Source organism: Maniola jurtina, chromosome 9, assembly GCF_905333055.1.
Source record: "Maniola jurtina chromosome 9, ilManJurt1.1, whole genome shotgun sequence".
In the NCBI taxonomy this organism is placed as follows: Eukaryota; Metazoa; Arthropoda; class Insecta; order Lepidoptera; family Nymphalidae; genus Maniola; species Maniola jurtina.
In genome coordinates this window covers 8,836,585-8,854,972 of record NC_060037.1, presented here as the reverse complement: position 1 = coordinate 8,854,972, position 18,388 = coordinate 8,836,585, and the positions used below count along the sequence as shown (strand labels likewise).

The 18,388-nt window shown below is 36.1% G+C and overlaps 1 long non-coding RNA gene across 1 annotated transcript; it reads right to left on the bottom strand.

Annotated features, from left to right (window-relative positions):
- Positions 1-599: 599 nt before the first annotated feature.
- Positions 600-16,806, bottom strand: LOC123868018. The gene is made up of 3 exons (XR_006796555.1): positions 16,796-16,806; positions 5,575-5,580; positions 600-783 (listed from the first exon to the last, which is right to left on the bottom strand). It is a non-coding gene; the product is annotated as an uncharacterized LOC123868018 (long non-coding RNA).
- Between the last annotated feature and the right edge of the window lie 1,582 nt (positions 16,807-18,388).

Genomic DNA, 18,388 nt, shown 5'->3' with positions numbered 1-18,388 from the left:
CTTGCTGATCATGTACAGCTTGCTAAGTGTAAGCTCGGCTTAGCATTAAAGCTCACTAGACGCATGTTTGTGGAAACATCCTGTTTTGATTTTTTCTTTTATTTTTATAGCTATGCCTATTATTAAATTCAAATCTATAAATGAAATTACATTCTACGTTTGTCGCGCAAAGGACAGGATAGATTTAATGAAAGAAAGCCTTAAAAATCATGTTAATTTTTGAACAAGTCATCACCAAATATTTTGAGGTCTTTATATCTATTTTATTTTTCTTTGTTATTTATTTTATCATTCATCGTTATTATTTAAGTGGCGATTTAACTGCTAATAGATCACTGCAATTTTAGAATTTTAGATTATTGGCTAATTCTGTTGTACACCGCCTTCAAACTAAATTAAATTGACAGATCGAAATCTAATGCTATCCTTTTCCAGAGGGAGCGTTATGAAAGTGATAACAATACATTTGAAACTGTCATTTTAGTTTAGTTAAGCGAATTCGCCACATTGATAATAATTTTACATTTTAAAGTTATACCTATCTAGTTTTTCATGTCTGATATTTCTTATATTAACTAGCGACCCGGCCTGATTTCCCACGGATAGCTTATTACAATTTTTGTAAGGATTTCTAATTTTTTTTTAATACAATATAGCCTATGTCACTTAGAAATAATGTAGCTTTCTACTGGTGAAATAATTTACAAAATCGGTTCAGTAATTCCAGAGATTACCTCCTACAACCACACTTACAAACATTACTCTTTTATGATATTAGTATACCTATATGACACACAGATAGGCACTTCTGTTTGGCCTAACAGACCTGAAATATTAAACAAGCATTTAATGATAAAATTACAAAATGCAACACAATCCTCTCCTTATCTCCCAAAAGCCAGTTCGATTTTATTTTATGACCTTCCTTTCTATAACCAAGTCATGACCTCCCACTAAAATACTTCAGAAAGAAGACCTTTCGAGATAAATTAACCTAAGCAGACAACCATACATTAACATCTCTCCCGGTTCATTAGTTTCTTTTCTTTTGAGAACTGTTGGTTTACTGCCAACACATTATAATTTATGCTGTATAAATTTACGCCTCACTTTCCTGTTAACGATACACGCATAGTTTTTCATGTGTATCTATTGTTATAATATTGCTATGCTACCAACTATTAATATTGACAAGTGTAAATTAAAAATTTATAACACCCCCGACAAGTGAAGGCATCTTGACAGCTTGACATAAATTTGTCAATTGACATAATATTAAGAACCTAACGGTTATCTAACCTTCTTTGCTACAAGAAAACTAGAAAAGAGCTGATAACTCTTAAACGGCTGAACCAATTTTTTTGGATTATAGCTAAGAACACTCTCGATCGAGCCAGCTTTCAAACAAAAAAAAGTAAATTAAAATCGGTTCATTCGTTTAGGCGCTACGATGCCACAGACAGATACACAGATACACACGTCAAACTTATAACACCCCTCTTTTTGGGTCGGGGGTTAAAAATGATCTGTTTTGACCTTCAGTTTCTAGGATATGATCCCACTAAAACGATATGGTCCACAGATTCGTAAGTAAGTTGGTGATTTACGAAACTAATGTTACTATTAGACTTCAGAGGTACTACATATCCTGTATTTAATTCGCTGATTTGTTCTACGATACTCAAAGCTGCCATTCATTTATTAACCCCCGACCCAAAAAGAGGGGTGTTATAAGTTTCATGTGTGTATCTGTGTATCTGTGTGTCTGTGTATCTGTGTATCTGTGTATCTGTCTGTGGCATCGTAGCGCCTAAACGAATGAACCGATTTTAATTTACTTTTTTTTGTTTGAAAGGTGGCTTGATCGAGAGTGTTCTTAGCTATAATCCAAAAAAAATTGGTTCAGCCGTTTAAAAGTTATCAGCTATTTTCTAGTTTTCTTGTAGAAAGGAAGTTAGATAACCCTTAGGTTCATAATATTCAAGTGTCAATTGACAAATGTCAAGCTGTCAAGATGGACGTTGCCTAGATATACATAATTATTTATTTGAAACATTTGAAAATGATTTGTCGGGGGTGTTGAAAATTTTTAATTTGCACTTGTTCTTGTTTGTTTGCATTCTTACGTCGCCCCGTCAAGGCATTTAAATGAGTTAGTTATATGTATAACCAGCGATACCTAGGATCTCCCACAGGCCATTTTCTTGTATTGTGCTTCTCACATGGACAACTGTTACCTGGCTTGCTCACGCGTCAAGATACCGTCTCATTATTCCCTTACGCACCAGACGGAGAAACCAAAAATATTGCGTAAAAGAAAGCACTTCAATAAGTAAATTATACAACGGAACACTTTACTTTAAGTGGCATTGCAACGCATGCCGGGTACAGCTAGTATGTTATAAAACATTTACTTATTATAAGCATTTATTTTATGGTAGCCATAAACCGAAATCAATTCAAAATTCATAATGCGCAGATAATACTTTTAAAAATAAAAACAGCTTCGTGCGCGATTCGCATACATGAATTAATAAAGGTTTGTTGAACTTCAGTAGATTTTGAAAAGATTATTAAGTACTCACATTATTTTTTTAAATAAATGAAGAATGAGTAACCCCACAAAATACCCTTTCCGAGTATCGTCCGTGACAATGCAAACAAAATAATAAAAATCGCGACGAGAATTTACAATTAGACACTCACAGGGGAATTTCGCAAATGTGAAGAAAAACAATGAGTTAGTTGTCGTATAAATTGTGTCTTATCCAGTATGTCGTAGGACAACTAGAAAATTAGTATTCTCGTAAGTGCCTAAGACGTATAAAAATCCGGATATTGACAATATTAATAAGAACTATAACTAATAGTTTAGTAGAACTAACCTTGAAACTTTTGTTAAAAATTAATATCACAATCATCAACCCATCGCTTACCCACTATTGAGCACAGATCTCTTCTCAAGAAGGGTTAAAAATATGGATACTTTACTAGAAAAAATGAAAAGAAGAGGACAAGAGAGGTATCGAAGGAGCTAGCGTTTAGATTAAGCTTTACTTTAATTACGTTTAAGTACTCGTAAGTAGGAAAGTTAATACATAAATTACTAATTTGTAAATCACAAAAAGTAGCCTATGCCTACTGCCAATAATGTAAGTTTTGCCATCGATCAACTCTTGACATTTGTTTAGAGATATCCCAGCATAAATTCTGCTTTCACTCAATCAATCAGCCTGTAACGTCCGTTGCTAGATATAGGCCTTGAGAAAGTGCGTCATCACACTTGATCCTCCACCTGTCTTATCTAGAATCATTTTGTTCCATTTCATTCCATTCCTGCCTGTAAGCCTCCACTGCTGGACACAGGCCTTTCCAAGAGCGCGCCACCAAACACGGTCTTCCGCCTTCCTCATCCACCCGCTCCCCACTACCTTCTTCAGGTCATCGGTCCAGCGGGCAGGAGATCGTCCCACACTGCGCTTACCGGTCCGCGGTCTTCACTCCAGAACACGTCTACCCTAACGGCCGTCGGTTCCCGTTTTTGTTACCCGGGTATAAATCAAATTACCAGGTTTTCGATCAAAACCCAGATTTCATAATTTACCTACGACTCAATATAATGAGTGTGTCAAGCCATCTGTCAATGGCGGTATGGGACGGCATATCTTATAATTATACAGGGGCATACGTCGAATAGCAATCGCATATTGGTTGGATCGCGCGAATGAAACAATGCGAATCGCATTTCGAATGCGCGGGCGCAAGTTACGCCTCGGATCAAGATTTCTCGGTCGCGATCTAGAAACAGGTGCTTGGACACTTCTTCTGATACGTGCTTGATTACTGGAAGGCTTGATTTAGAATTAAACAGGATGTGCTTAATACATACCAATATAAAAATTGTAAACTGCCTTTTACTTTGTTGATGTTATCTCGTCTAGGATCTGAAGCGGAAATGCATTTCTTATTGGTATATACTTACTTATCTAATAGTATTTAGTAATACGATGTACAAGTAAGTGACTCGAGAATGTTAGCACCTTATCACCCATTGATACTTTAGAGTTTAGAGTCTCACCAACATTGAGCAAGTAGGTAGGTATACTTAGCACAATTCAAACTTAAATAATAATTATCAAATTTAATTTTACTAATTTAGCTGATTCCATTTAGGTATATTAGCTGAGCGTATAATATAATATAGGTATATATATAATATATAGTATATATACATCCAATTATGAACCTACCTTTCAAACGGTGAAAAAAATTAAGATGCAGTGGTTTTGGAGATTAATTACCCTTTCTACCTACTTTCACGAAATTCGCACTATTTGTTTATGATATTAGTATAGATAGTTAAGTCCAATCTATAATTAATGAAGCTTAAATATAATTAATTAAGCTTATTATATAATTAATGATACTTAGGGAAACGTATGTTTATTTCTTTTTTTTTAACAATTCGTGTTAAAATTCAAGGCACACGGCCCGAACGGCCGCTAATACACGTGCTTTGCGGTACAGTTAAAGAGGCGTACGGTGCCAAATATGCGCTCCGTAACTATTTACTGCCTATATACGGCTTATAAAGGGAGCACCGAACGGCAAAAAGAGTCCACGGTAACATTTTATCTCTCTTTAGTTCTAAATCTAACCGTATTTGGTTATCTAAATTGTTTTAGTTAGGTTAGTAGATGTGATGCGCAAAAAGTTGTTACCAAAAAATTTTTTGTTAATAAATTCTTTGTCACTGCTACATATTTTGTATGAAGTATCTGGTAATTATAATACTTAGGTTATATAATAATAGGGAGAAAAACATCGTGAAGAAAGCTGTATGCGTGAGAGTTCTCTTTTATGTTCTCAAAACTGTGTGAATTCTGCTAATCATCACTTGGCTAGCTTGGAGGAACATGGCCTGAACTCTACTCGTTCTGCGAGGCAATTCATGCTCCAGTGTTGCCAGTGGCAGATAGTCAATTGTAACATGAGACAGCTCAAAATGTAACATTTTCACGAGAAAAGTAACATTTCCTTATTTTATGGGAAAATTAAAATAATAAGGTACACAGGTTAATATGGCACTTTATTATACAAAAATTTAAACAGTTTTCTGTCCCTGTTAAGCTCAAAAAGAATCGTAATAGTTAATTATTGTTGATTGAATAAATTGACTGCTGATCCTGAAAAAGAAAAACAAATCGATATGTAAAATAATAGTATACCAACGGACTTAGAAATGTCTTTCAATAGCTATAACTAACTTTGTTAATCAATTTATAATAAAAGTGTAAATTAAAAATTTATAACACCCCGGCAAGTGAAGGTTACAGTAACTAGAAAAGAGCTGATAACTTTCAAACGGCTGAACTGATTTTCTTGGATTATACCTAAGAACACTCTCGATCAAGCCACCTTTCAAACAAAAAAAACTAAATTAAAATCGGTTCATTAGTTTAGGAGCTACGATGCCACAGACAGATACACAGATACAATCAAACTTATAACACTCCTCTTTGTGGGTCGGGGGTAAAAAGATTAAAATCCTCTTATTTCGAGCGATCTGGCAACACTGGACTGTTTGACTTTGAGATATCCTATATGTTATTGGTCTGTGCTTTGAGAGGCTATACGCAACTTGATGAAAATTACCCGGGAATTTCAAATTCGTTTTGTTAACTTAACAATAATAATCCCACCAAAAACATTTCATGTAAAAAGGTAGCCAAGACTCACAAGTTCATAATGTTTTCACTGTTAAAAAGTTATGAGATCTCTAATAGAGCCAAGCCCCTAGCTGAGCTTAGATTTGTGCTGGCCATGGGACCTATCCGAAGTCCAAAGTAATATAGCTCTTAAATGTTCTTGACTGTATCACATTTATAACAATAAATAACAAAGCACTCTACTTACAAGCTCTGATTCTACAAACCCTACATCTTGGTAAAAAAAGGACGGCTTGGCCGTTTAATGTTCATAAAACTATTACATGACATAACATATTTTAAGGCCTTAAGGAATAGTTTGTTCGACAATTACTAATTTGTATTGTACTTCGCGATGGTCGCAGAAGCTATTCCGGGCTTAAACGTCATTTCAGATAAAAAATCCACGAACTGTAAACGGCCAAGCCGTACTTTTTTTACCAAGATATAGGGTTTGTAGAATCAGAGCCTGTAAGTAGAGTGATTTGTTATTTATTGTTATAAATGTGATACAGTCAAGAACATTTAAGAGCTATATTACTTTGGACTTCGGATAGGTCCCATGGCCAGCACAAATCTAAGCTCAGCTAGGGGCTTGGCTCTATTAGAGATCTCATAACTTTTTAACAGTGAAAACATTATGAACTTGTGAGTCTTGGCTACCTTTTTACATGAAATGTTTTTGGTGGGATTTCATTTCTTTTTGGCAGGTGCCCTAGATTTTTTTGGATCTATTTTTTGTAGGTACATCATTTTCATGGTCCACTCTTTATCGTTACCTCTTTTTTTAAAAGCGTTTATTCAACTTGCAATGTACTCGTATGTAAATATGTTTGTTCGGGTGGAATCTTGCAACTCAATTTTGAAGCAGTATACCAAATTTCAGTCTTTTAGGACTTCAGGAAACACAGATACTTGGTACGTTTGATAAATCTGCCACAGACATCTTATCCTGAAAACTTTAGAATTCGAGCAACAGATTTTACAGATATGCATCTCATATACGAAAGGATGAAGGGGGACCCGATTTCTTAATTTATCTGTTGTTCATAATTCTTGAAATTCCTACTTAATGCCAAATTTCAGCCTTCTAGGACTTCGGGAAGTACCCTAGAATTACAGACTAGAAGTTTTGACTGTCAATAAATCTGAAACTATAAAAGCTAGACAATCGATACTCAATGCGTTTAATAAATCTGCCAAGGACATCTTATCCTGAAAATATCAGCATTCTAGCGACAGAATTTACAGATTTGCTTTTCTCATAAGAGGCGTAGAGGGGGGGGAAATTCCAATTTCTCAATTTTCCTGTAGTTTGTATGCAATTTCTAGTCTACATACCAAATTTCAGTCTTCTAGAACTTCGGGAAGTACCCTAGAATTACAGACTAGAAGTTTTGACTGTCAATAAATCTGAAACTATAAAAGCTAAACAATCGATACTCAATGCGTTTAATAAATTTGCCAAGGACATCTTATCCTGAAAATATCAGCATTCTAGCGACAGAATTTACAGATTTGCTTTTCTCATAAGAGGCGTAGAGGGGGGAAATTCCAATTTCTCAATTTTCCTGTAGTTTGTATGCAATTTCTAGTCTACATACCAAATTTCAGCCTTCTAGGACTTCGGGAAGTACCCTAGAATTACAGACTTTGAATTGTGATGATCATCAGTGAGGGACGAAAACGGCGTATTTTAGGTATCAATAAATCTGTAACCATAAAAGCTAGATATTTGATACTTGGTATATTTGGTAAATTTGCTGAGGACACCTTATACTGAAAATTTCAGCTTTCTAGCGTCATCCAGACCGAAGTTATGACGGGTCGAAAATACGGCGAAACACTTCGAGAAAAAGGTACGTAGCGCCCCGGCCGCCGTTTGGCTCGTCTTGGCGGGGGCACTGCCGTGCCCCCTGATAGGTACTGTAGATATCTACTTACCTTGGTCTCAGCAAAGAGACCGATAGATTCGATAGTAAAAATCAAATTATAGGCTACTCCAGCCGGTATCTACTCAGCTCGCTCTCGTTCCTGTATAGAAAACCGAAGTTACCTAACTACAACAATAATCTATACTAATAAATAAAATTGGAGTGTCTGTCTGTAATTTCGAAATAACTACCGCATATTAAGGTCATATGGTTATTTGAACGATACTATAACTGAATCACACGTTTTTAAAATTTTTGTCTGTCTGTCTGTCTGTCTGTTTGAAAAGGCTAATCTTGGGAACGGCTGAACCGATTTTGACGGGATTTTCACAGACAAGTAGAGAATTGACCAGGGAGTAACATAGGCTACTTTTTTAACCGACTTTCAAAAAGGGAGTTGTGTTTTTATACCTATGTAGGTACACCGAAATCTCCGAGATTTCTGAACCGATTTCCGTCATTTCTTTTTTAATCTATAGAGGAACTTTGCGACATTGTTTCATAAAAAATTTGGAGTCCAACTCCTCAATCCTGATGCTGCAGGGGATCTGACCAATCCACGCGGGCGAAGCTGCGGGCATCAGCTAGTTAAGTAGTAAATAGCTACATGATTACTAATTCTCTAATTACTTATTTAGTTATAACTACATTATATACAACATTTACTTACCAAGTAGTGTTAGAAACACATACACAGTCGATAAGGATAACGAAAAAACCAATCGCTTTCGAGTTTTGACGAAATAAGATACATTTTATAAACATTTACTCTTTGGATACAATATCACTACCCTGCAACTAATAACTTTATCCAACCAAAGTTGAGTCACAGAGAAAATACAAACACTTTTCTAATCAAAGAGTAATTACAAATAGACCAATAACTTAGAGAAAGTAAAATATACTATCAAAACGAAAACTTTTTTGGATGCGTTCCGTTTCACGATTATTTTTAGTTTGCTGGGAAAAATTTCGTTTCGAAGTTTGCTGATCGAGCTTAGCTGTTCTTCCAGACGAGTAGGTCTTGAGATGAACATAGACAAAACGAAAGTAATGTTTAACGAGCACGCTATCTCAAGACCCGTCACCGTCGGGAATGTTAGCATCGAAGTTGTTCAAGAATATAACTACCTCGGCCAGATTATACAACTCGGCAGGAACAACTTCGACAAGGAGGCTGACAGAAGAATTCAGCTGGGCTGGGCAGCATTTTCAAAGCTACGTCAGGTCTTCGAATCGTCGATACCGCAAAGCCTTAAGACTAAGGTCTTCAATCAGTGCGTCCTACCTGTGATGACGTATGGAGCAGAAACGTGGACACTGACAGTTGGCCTCGTCCACAAACTAAAGGTCGCTCAGCGCGCTATGGAGCGAGCTATGTTGGGTATTACTCTCAGGGATAAAATCCGGAACGAGGAAATTCGCAGAAGAACCAAAGCGACCGACATAGCTCAAAGGATTAGCAAGCTGAAGTGGCAATGGGCAGGTCATGTCTGTCGCAGAACCGACGGCCGATGGGGCAGACGTGTTTTGGAGTGGAGACCGCGTACCGGTAAGCGCAGTGTGGGACGACCTCCTGCCCGCTGGACCGATGACCTGAAGAAGGTGGCGGGGAGCGGGTGGATGAGGAAGGCGGAGGACCGTGTTTGGTGGCGCGCTCTTGGAAAGGCCTATGTCCAGCAGTGGACGCATACAGGCTGATGGATGGATGGATGGGAAAAATTTAGATATTTTTATGAAGTCCCAAAAGTAACGTAAAGTAACATTTTGAGTCGTGTAACATGGAGGAAACATGAGGGGGTCAAAAGTAACGTAAAATGTTACAAAAGTAACATTCTGGCAACGCTGTCATGCTCAGTATTCGCCTGATGATTGGTTTTAGTATTAGTTCTACTATTTCTACATGGGTAAAACTTTTCCTAATGACTGATAGAGCAGACTGGATAAAATCTTCTTGGTAAGTATACGATTATCTAAGATGATTTTAAACTGGAAAAGATGTTAGAATACCTATCTATAGATATTAGTTTTGGGTACTTTTAATTCTGCGTACAAAGAAACACACGAATTGTTTCATCGAGATTATAAGATAAAAATAATTCTGCAATTTGGTAAAAAACGAGCCATTTTTGGAAATTCGCTTGTTAATAACCAACCGCAACCCGCGGCATCTCACAACCCGAGCGGTACTTTTATTCTGTCTAAGATACAAATCTCAAACGTGAGTGTGGTTCCTAAGTACGCGCCATATATCTATGAATGTCTTTATTACTGTTGCTTTAAGTCATTTGTAAGATTTTCTCATAATGATTGTCCCCAAAACGAGTGTGCCGTCAAAAGCTTTTGTCTAATCGCTGGTACAACTCGTTCACGTTCCTTCTTCTCGTTACAACGTATCCTGCTTTTAATACACTAGCTGATAACCGCGACTTTTATTCATTTATTCAGATACAAGTTAGCCCTTGACTACAATCGCACCTGGTGGTAAGTGATGATACAGTCAAAGGTGGAAGCGGGCTAGCCTGAAAGGGTTATGACAGTTTTTAGGGATCCGTACCTCAAAAGGAAAAACAGAATCCTTATAGGATCTCTTTGTTGTCTATCTGTCTGTCTGTCCGTCTGTCGTGTCTGTCCAGAAAATCTATAGCGTACTTCCCGTTGACCTAGAATCATGTTTGGCAGGTAGGTAGGTCTTATAGCACCAGTGAAGGAAAGAATCCAAAAACCGTGAATTTGTGGTTATTTACACCACGAAAAAAATGTGTTCATGAACAAATAGGTAATTAGTATTTTAAAAGTAAGACAGCTAACAGACAACAAAGTGATCCTATAAGGGTTCCGTTTCTTTCTTTTGTGTTACGGAACCCTAAAAATGTGAAATTCGTACGACATAAAAAATAACGTCAAGATAATAAATATTTCGCATTTAATATACACACAGACTATCTTTTCAAGGTAAGTGCCTACTTAAAAATTAAGAGATAACATGTATCTACGCAATATCGCATAATCTGGTATAATTTTTATTGCACTAGTTTACAAGAATATCTAGTTTATGGGCAGAACTACCTACTTCTAACACATAATAATATTCTATGTAAGAGAAGTATTTATATATTTATACATAAATTAAATACTGATTGTACGATAATAAATAGGTACCAAATTAAGTAGGTACCTACCTATTCGAATCTTCAAGTAACACGTTATATAAATAATTAATTACGAACAAAATCACAAGTTCTTTTAATTTTGTAAACATTTTATGAACATCTACAAAGTGAATAAAATTAAATCTTAAAGATATAACTTGATAATATCAAACATAAATTAATTATAAAATTTATGTTTGATTAAAGGTAAAATGTCTTAAAATTTAAACTGCGACAGTTTAATTGGTCGTTTAGCAACCTTTTACGCTCGTTGACATTATTTATAGGTAATTGTTATTAAAATTCGTTCTCTTATAAAATTAAACCTTATTTAAAATTGCAAATTTGTTAAACAATCTTATCGGATTAGATCTCAGTATTCAATTCCAAAATGTTGCATTGATCACTATTTCTTATAGGTATCTATATTCCCTCTGTCATAGGTAGTTTTTTTTTTTAAAGTCTAAGAATTTTGTTTTTTAACCCCCGACCCAAAAAAGGGGCGTTATAAGTTTGACGTGTGTATCAGTGTGTCTGTGGCAGTCTGTGGCATCATAGCTCTTAAACTAATGAACCGATTTTAATTTAGTTTTTTTTTGTTTGAAAGGTGGCTTGATCGAGAGTGTTCTTTGCTATAATCCAAGAAAATCGGTTCAGCCGTTTGAAAGTTATCAGCTCTTTTCTAGTTACTGTGACCTTCACTGTCGGGGGTGTTATAAATTTTTAATTTACACTTGTTGTTTGTTTTAAACTCTTTGCACATAAGAAATATAACGTACATTGGCGAACTTAAAACCCAAATGTTGTTCTCTTCCAGTTAACCTTTGATAATGGGTAGGTATAGGGATTTTGTTAAGTACCTATAATCTATATAGATCTATACCATTTACTTTTGTATATTAAGCACCCATTGCATATTCAACAAAAGGATACGCATTAAATATTAGTACAACACTCTTTAAGCGTGCCATAAGAACAAGGAATTGGCACCAAAACGCATGGACAATTGCCAAAATTGGCGGAGTAAGCGGTGAAAGATTAAATACAGCCTTATACGGCCGAGACAAGTGTTTTATCACATTCGTTAGTACGTATCAATAATTCATAGCGTTGATATTATGCGCTTCGACGACCGTTACTTGGAAGGCTTTACACCATTCATTAGTAGTTTCGCCGCGAAGCGCTTTGGCAAAACCGCTGAGCTACATAGCACTGAAAACTGATATAGTTTTGACTGGATATGGCTCTCTATGTATGGAGTTTCCCTGAGGGATAAGATCCGAAATGAGGAGATCCGCAGGAGAACCAAGGTCACTAACATAGTCCAAACTATTAGCAAGCTGAAGTGGCAGTGGGCAGGCCATGCCTGTCGTAGAGGTGATGGCCGTTGGGGCCAGAAAGTCCTTGAGTGGAAACCGCGTTTAAGCAAGCGTAGTGTGGGACGCCCTCCAGCACGATGGACCGACGATATAGTGGCTGGCGGGAAGTGGCTGGATGAGGAAGGCTGAGGACCGGGTGAGGTGGCACTCTTCAGGGAAGGCCTATGTCCAACAGTGGACGTCCGCAGGCTGATGATTATAATGATGACGCCTCTGTTAAAAAGTTTCTAACCTCCCTGCCGTAGTAGTTAGCGTCTATAATTGAGAGCCGCCCGGGTTCGATTTCCAGCGAGTTCAATTTGGGAATTATAAATTCAAAATTGACTCCGGTCCAGATCGTAGCCAATCCGGTCCAGAGTGGTGCGAGAGTTTGGAGATTTATCTTTCTGTTACTATAATTATAGACAATGCCAGAAACAACAGAAGCCCATAAAGTTTAAAAGTTTAAAGGTGTCTGGCAGGGGGTTGCCACGATACTAATTGTCTGGCAATGCATGACGTGATTTTTAATATAGTTCCTAAGAAAATATTAAAATACATATTACACTTTATACTTTGACTTAAAAAAAATTACACCTTTTTTAACAAAGCCACCATGATCCAAACTTCTTAGACTATCTATCCTCCCTGTATTGAAGGCAATACGCAGAGAAACTTTCAGCTTTTATGAAATAACGCAGGTCTGGCACGCACTGACGCTCTGATAAAAAAGGAAAGTCTGCGATGACACCTTCGTAGTATCTACGTCCGTGTAACATTGCTACGCCATTCATATAGTGTTCGTGTATTGACGGTTTAATTACACTTTGATCCGGCTACCATCGAGGTGGCGATGTGGGTGTCCGATATATGTATGCTAATATCATGAAGTATCATACACGGAATGCGTTTGCGATGCTTTATTATGCTATAAATAAGAGGCAATTTGTATAATTACAAGAGGATATAATAATATGTCTATAGTTACCTCTAACTTTTCGGAGCTATTTGGGTTTTAAGTATAAATATCACATATGTAGTTATAGATAGCATGGGATGGAACCTTTGACCTCCCGAGGAAATGGCGGATGTCTTAACCAGAAGGCTATCACGGCCTAGGCAAGTAAAGGTATGAAATCAGTCTGAGATGCCATAACCGTGAAACACCTGAGTACAAACACCTGTCTGTCAATAAATCACAAACCTGTAATTCGCCGGGAGTTCCCTCATTTTCGCAACCTAAAATGCATTTTCCATTATGTTCATGTAACTACACTACATTTAAGTTAATTATAGGATTACGGCGGGTTGCATTTAAAGTGGTATTTTGGTAATATAATAGTCAGATGGCACGCCCGATAAGTTCTAACCCGATACTTGGAAAGGTGGACTCATTACGCATTCGGGCCGCAAACGAAGCCGGGGAACAAACGAATATAATAATTATGAGCGGAGTGGATTAACGGTTGGCTTACGAGTTCTTTTTTTTGATGCGCTGTATTAGGGTTGTATCTATTCGTTTGAATTTTGCTGAAATTATGGGTATTTCTATGAAACCATGAATAATCATCCAATTTTTAATTGATTACAATGGTTATTTCAGTAACCTATGTAAATATTATACCGATAGACCGGAAAACCAATAGTGATGGAGTCCCAAGGTACTAGAATGGCAACCTCGTATCGGGGTTTACTAAATTAAAATCGGTTCATTAGTTTAGGAGCTACGATGCCACAGACAGATACACAGATACACACGTCAAACTTATAACATCCCTCTTTTTGGGTCGGGAGTTGAAAAATAATTGCAATCAAGTGAGTTCCAAGTGGTCTAGAGATGTGCTTACTTTTAATGTTGAACTTTTTCATTTTCTTTTATTTCAAACGTATGTTATCTCAAATATGACAACATTATAAACTAAACTTTATAAAAACTGGCTGTCAAATCCAGCGTGAAATAACATTATCAAAACCAAAGCCAAGTCAATTATTGCGAAGTAAACGCTCTTATAACATTGAAATAATAACTATGTTCGTAACTTGATAGCTTAAATACTAGTCTCGCGTCTGCTAAGCAAAGGTTAAGTTGATTAATTAAGTTTTCGTGATGCAGATAAGGCTAAGGTTCCCACACCCTTTGGTTCGGCGTCGCACAGTGGCAGCTAGCGCTTTAAGCGATATAAACAAATCGGAAAGTTTCTACAAAACGACATATATAAATGAATTTCTAATGATATTCTAAAGGTAACATGATATCAAAAATAATTGAAATTGAAAGTTTCTTAAAAAAACTTTTAAAAAATCACGGAAAAATCATCGAGAATGTTGATGTGAATGCTAAATAGCTGAGATTAAAGTTAAAAGTTGGCATAAAAGTTGATAAAACTTCGAAGCGATGTGGAGTTGAAAAAATTGGAACGCTTGAGTATCAGGATGATTTTTCGTATTTATAGCGTAATATACGTATTACCCGATAACTTGCATCCCGGGTATTTTGCAAAACATAAATCAACGCACTATGACAATACAAGTGTAAATTAAAAATTTATAACACCCCCGACAAGTGAAGGTTACACCCAAGTAACACAAAACTGCATTAAAAGATATCACATGAGGTCCACATCGGTACTTTAAGCATTTATGAAGACTTATTAGAGTCCACCGTTACTGTAAAAGCCTACTATTACGCTTTCTCCTGTACATTGACTTTACTAAGTACCACGAAGACACCGCTGTAATGTTGCGAGCGTTACTATCAGGTGCGCAGGTCATGTTATTCAGCTTTTAGCAAGTTTCAGTACTGTCAGCTACAATAAAGTATTTTTATGGACTCAAACTAAGCTATTTTCTGAATAAAAGGTCACAAGTGTATCTTTCAAATATTTGCGTTTTAACTGAACATATGTGAATTATTATAAAGCTATCAGTTACTCCGTGAATTCAATTAACGCTTCATGCTGCATATAGTTGAACTTTCACAGTTTTAATCAACTGTTATACGCACTCTCATAACTGCACTTATCTAGCCCACATGATTCCTTTGGGTGGACGTATATGGTGTTAAATTACAGCAAACAGGTATAAAGCTATTCACTTGTAACCCTTTGTCCTGACTTGGGCTAAATAATTGTACTCCCGTAGGCATTTAATCAGCTCATGGAGTTATTTAAGATCCTGAAAAGTTCTTTTTCAGCGCCTCACCGTACTTGTATATCATTTATATTATCAGCGTTATTAAAACCGGCCAAGTGCGAGTCAGACTCGCGCTCCGAGGGTTCCATACTCGGGTATATTTTTCTACATTTTGCACAGTAAATCAAAAACTATTATGCATAAAAATAAATAAAAATTTGTTTCAGAATGTACAGATAAACCCCTTTTATATGATACCCCACTTGGTATAGTTATCTTTCTTGAAAACTTAAAATACCTACTAGGTAAGTAATTATTTGTTTTAGAACACATTTTATTTGTGCTATAAGACCTTCGTACCTGCCAAATTTCATGGTTCTAGGTCAATGGAAAGCACGCTATAGGTTTCTTGACAGACACGACAGACGGACAGACAGACAGACAACAAAGTGATCCTATAAGGGTTCGTTTTTCCTTTTGAGGTACGGAACCCTAGTAAATAATAGGGTTGTTGTAAAAAATGTAGAAAAAAGAATAAGAATTAGTGAAATACGATTGGCTAATCTTTAAGAGTTCTAAAAATGAGTTTTGGCCTATACTTTGCAACGTTTTTAAGAATCCTTTTTGCAGACCTTTTGTCATTGGCATTTATTTCGGAATAGGCAAAGTGAAAAAGAAAATTGAAATGGAAAAATTGCTTAAAAATGGTATTTATTTATCTAAAATTAAAGCTTGATTAGCCATCAGAGTCTTCATGGTTTTCGAGCTGATCACTTGTGCCAGCTGCTCTGCTGCTTGTTGCTCTTGCTGAGAGCACTTGAAGTGCAAATGTCGAATAAGTCCCCTTGGGAATTACCCTGAGAAATAAAGTTATAATAAGTATTATAAACTAAAGATAAAAGAACAAAAGAAAGAAATAAATAAATTAATAAGTACTGACTTATTCGCTCATGTAAAAACGTTCACCACGGACCCCTAATAGCTAACCCTTGACAGATTATACAGCTGTTCATTGGGTAGAGCATTTGCGTAATGTTACCAACTATTCAGCTGTACATCAATCTATGGCTGACTAATTAGACACAAGAACTACTCGTATCAGCCTTTTGCTGATTAATATATCCCTAGCACCTTATTATAGCCTTTAAAGCATTTATTTGGCATTATTACGGTTCACATTGCTTGCCCACCATTTTCTATGTTCTAAATTACAATATTTATTATTTATTTACTATTTATTCTTATTTTGTCTATGAAAATATCTATTGGATTTGAAAAAGATTTTTAATAAGTTATACGTAAAAAGCTTATCGTCAAATTCAAAGAAATTGCTGGCATTTTTATATTATTACAATCCATTTTATAATAAGATTTCCAAGGAAACAGTTATATTACGAGGGCGCGTGAAAATTTTGGTCTAAAAGTATATGATATTTGACAATAAACTTGCTTTCCCCATCAAACCGGCACTAATAAGAAATACAAGTTCTACTTACCGAAAATGAATTAACTTTTTACTTCCATTATAGATGTGTCACATTGTATGATGATTTGCGCACAAGTAAAACGAGATAGTGTGATGTTAAAGAATATTTGGAGTAATATTTATTCACAATTTCGCCGCCCGTGCTCTTTTAACTGCATAAAAGCGTAAAAAGGCGTGCTTATTAGTTGTTTGAGCTGTATAATAGGCAACACACACTCTCTTTATCAGCCAATGTTCAGCTCTTGGGCCGAATGTTACCTTTGTTAATGCTTATTAAATGCTTATATAACGAAGTTAATCAGCTAGTTGCTGTATAATTTGTGCCCAAATCAGAGTTATATCTTCTGAGAATGCTATTATTCAGATATTATTCAGCTTGTTTATAGCATGTTTTGGAGCTAAAGTTTCCAACGTGGACAGTGATTCAGATGATATGCAGCACTTTTGTGTTACTTGGGCAGTAATAACTAGAAATGAGCTGATAACTTTCAAACGGCTGAACCGATTTTCTTGAATTATAGCTAAGAACACTCTCGATCAAGCCAACTTTCAAACAAAAAAAACTAAATTAAAATCGGTTCATTAGTTTAGGAGCTATGATGCCACAGACAGATACACAGATACTCCCCCACACCCCTCTTTTTTGGTCGGGGGTTAAAAATCATGTGGTTTGAAATATATGTTAGGCCGCGAATATACTTGTAAGTTTTACTCACGTAAGTAAAAGTAGCTTACGTAATTAATTTACAACTGATATAAATTTATTTAAAAGAGTGGTTAAAATAGTAATTTACCAAGTATGTGTATCCGCGGCCGAAATAATGCAAATAAAATCAATAAAAATATGCGAAATCTTGTTTCTTTGACAGTCTTAAAAAAATCTCTTGTTAATATATGAATTTCTATTCAACCATTGTTCATTCGAGAAAACAGCGCTTTCCGCTTAAACGGACATTTTGAACGATTACATGTAATTGGTCCGCAATTAGGACAGACCTTACCAGCGCTGCAGCGTAATATCTGCATGCGCTAATTACGAGTTCAAGCGATAATTGTTGCTTTGGGTCGACTTCGTGGCTTGTATTGCGCTCTGATCTGTCTGCTTTGACGGGCGTACTGAGAAGAACAATTAGATTTGTTCTGTACTTATCGCACACGATCGCAGATATAAATGTACCTAACGTACAAACTTTAAACTTTAAAGTGTAAATTAAAAATTTATAACACCCCCGACAAGTGAAGGTTACCGTAACTAGAAAAGAGCTGATAACTTTCAAACGGCTGAACCGATTTTCTTGGATTATAGCTAATAAGAACATTCTTGATCAAGCCACCTTTCAAAAAAAAAAACTAAATTAAAATCGGTTCATTAGTTTAGGAGCTACGATGCCACAGACTGTGTCTGTGGCATCACAGATACACAGATACACAGATACACAGACACACAGATACACACCTCAAACTTATAAGACCCTTCTTTTTGGGTCGGGGGTTAAAAAAAACACCCTAACCTATGTAGTACCTACTAAAATATGTTGTATTGTTGTAATATTATGTCTGCTGTTTGCCAAAACAGTCTTTGTACGTAACGACACAGATGCGTACTGTATGTTATCTG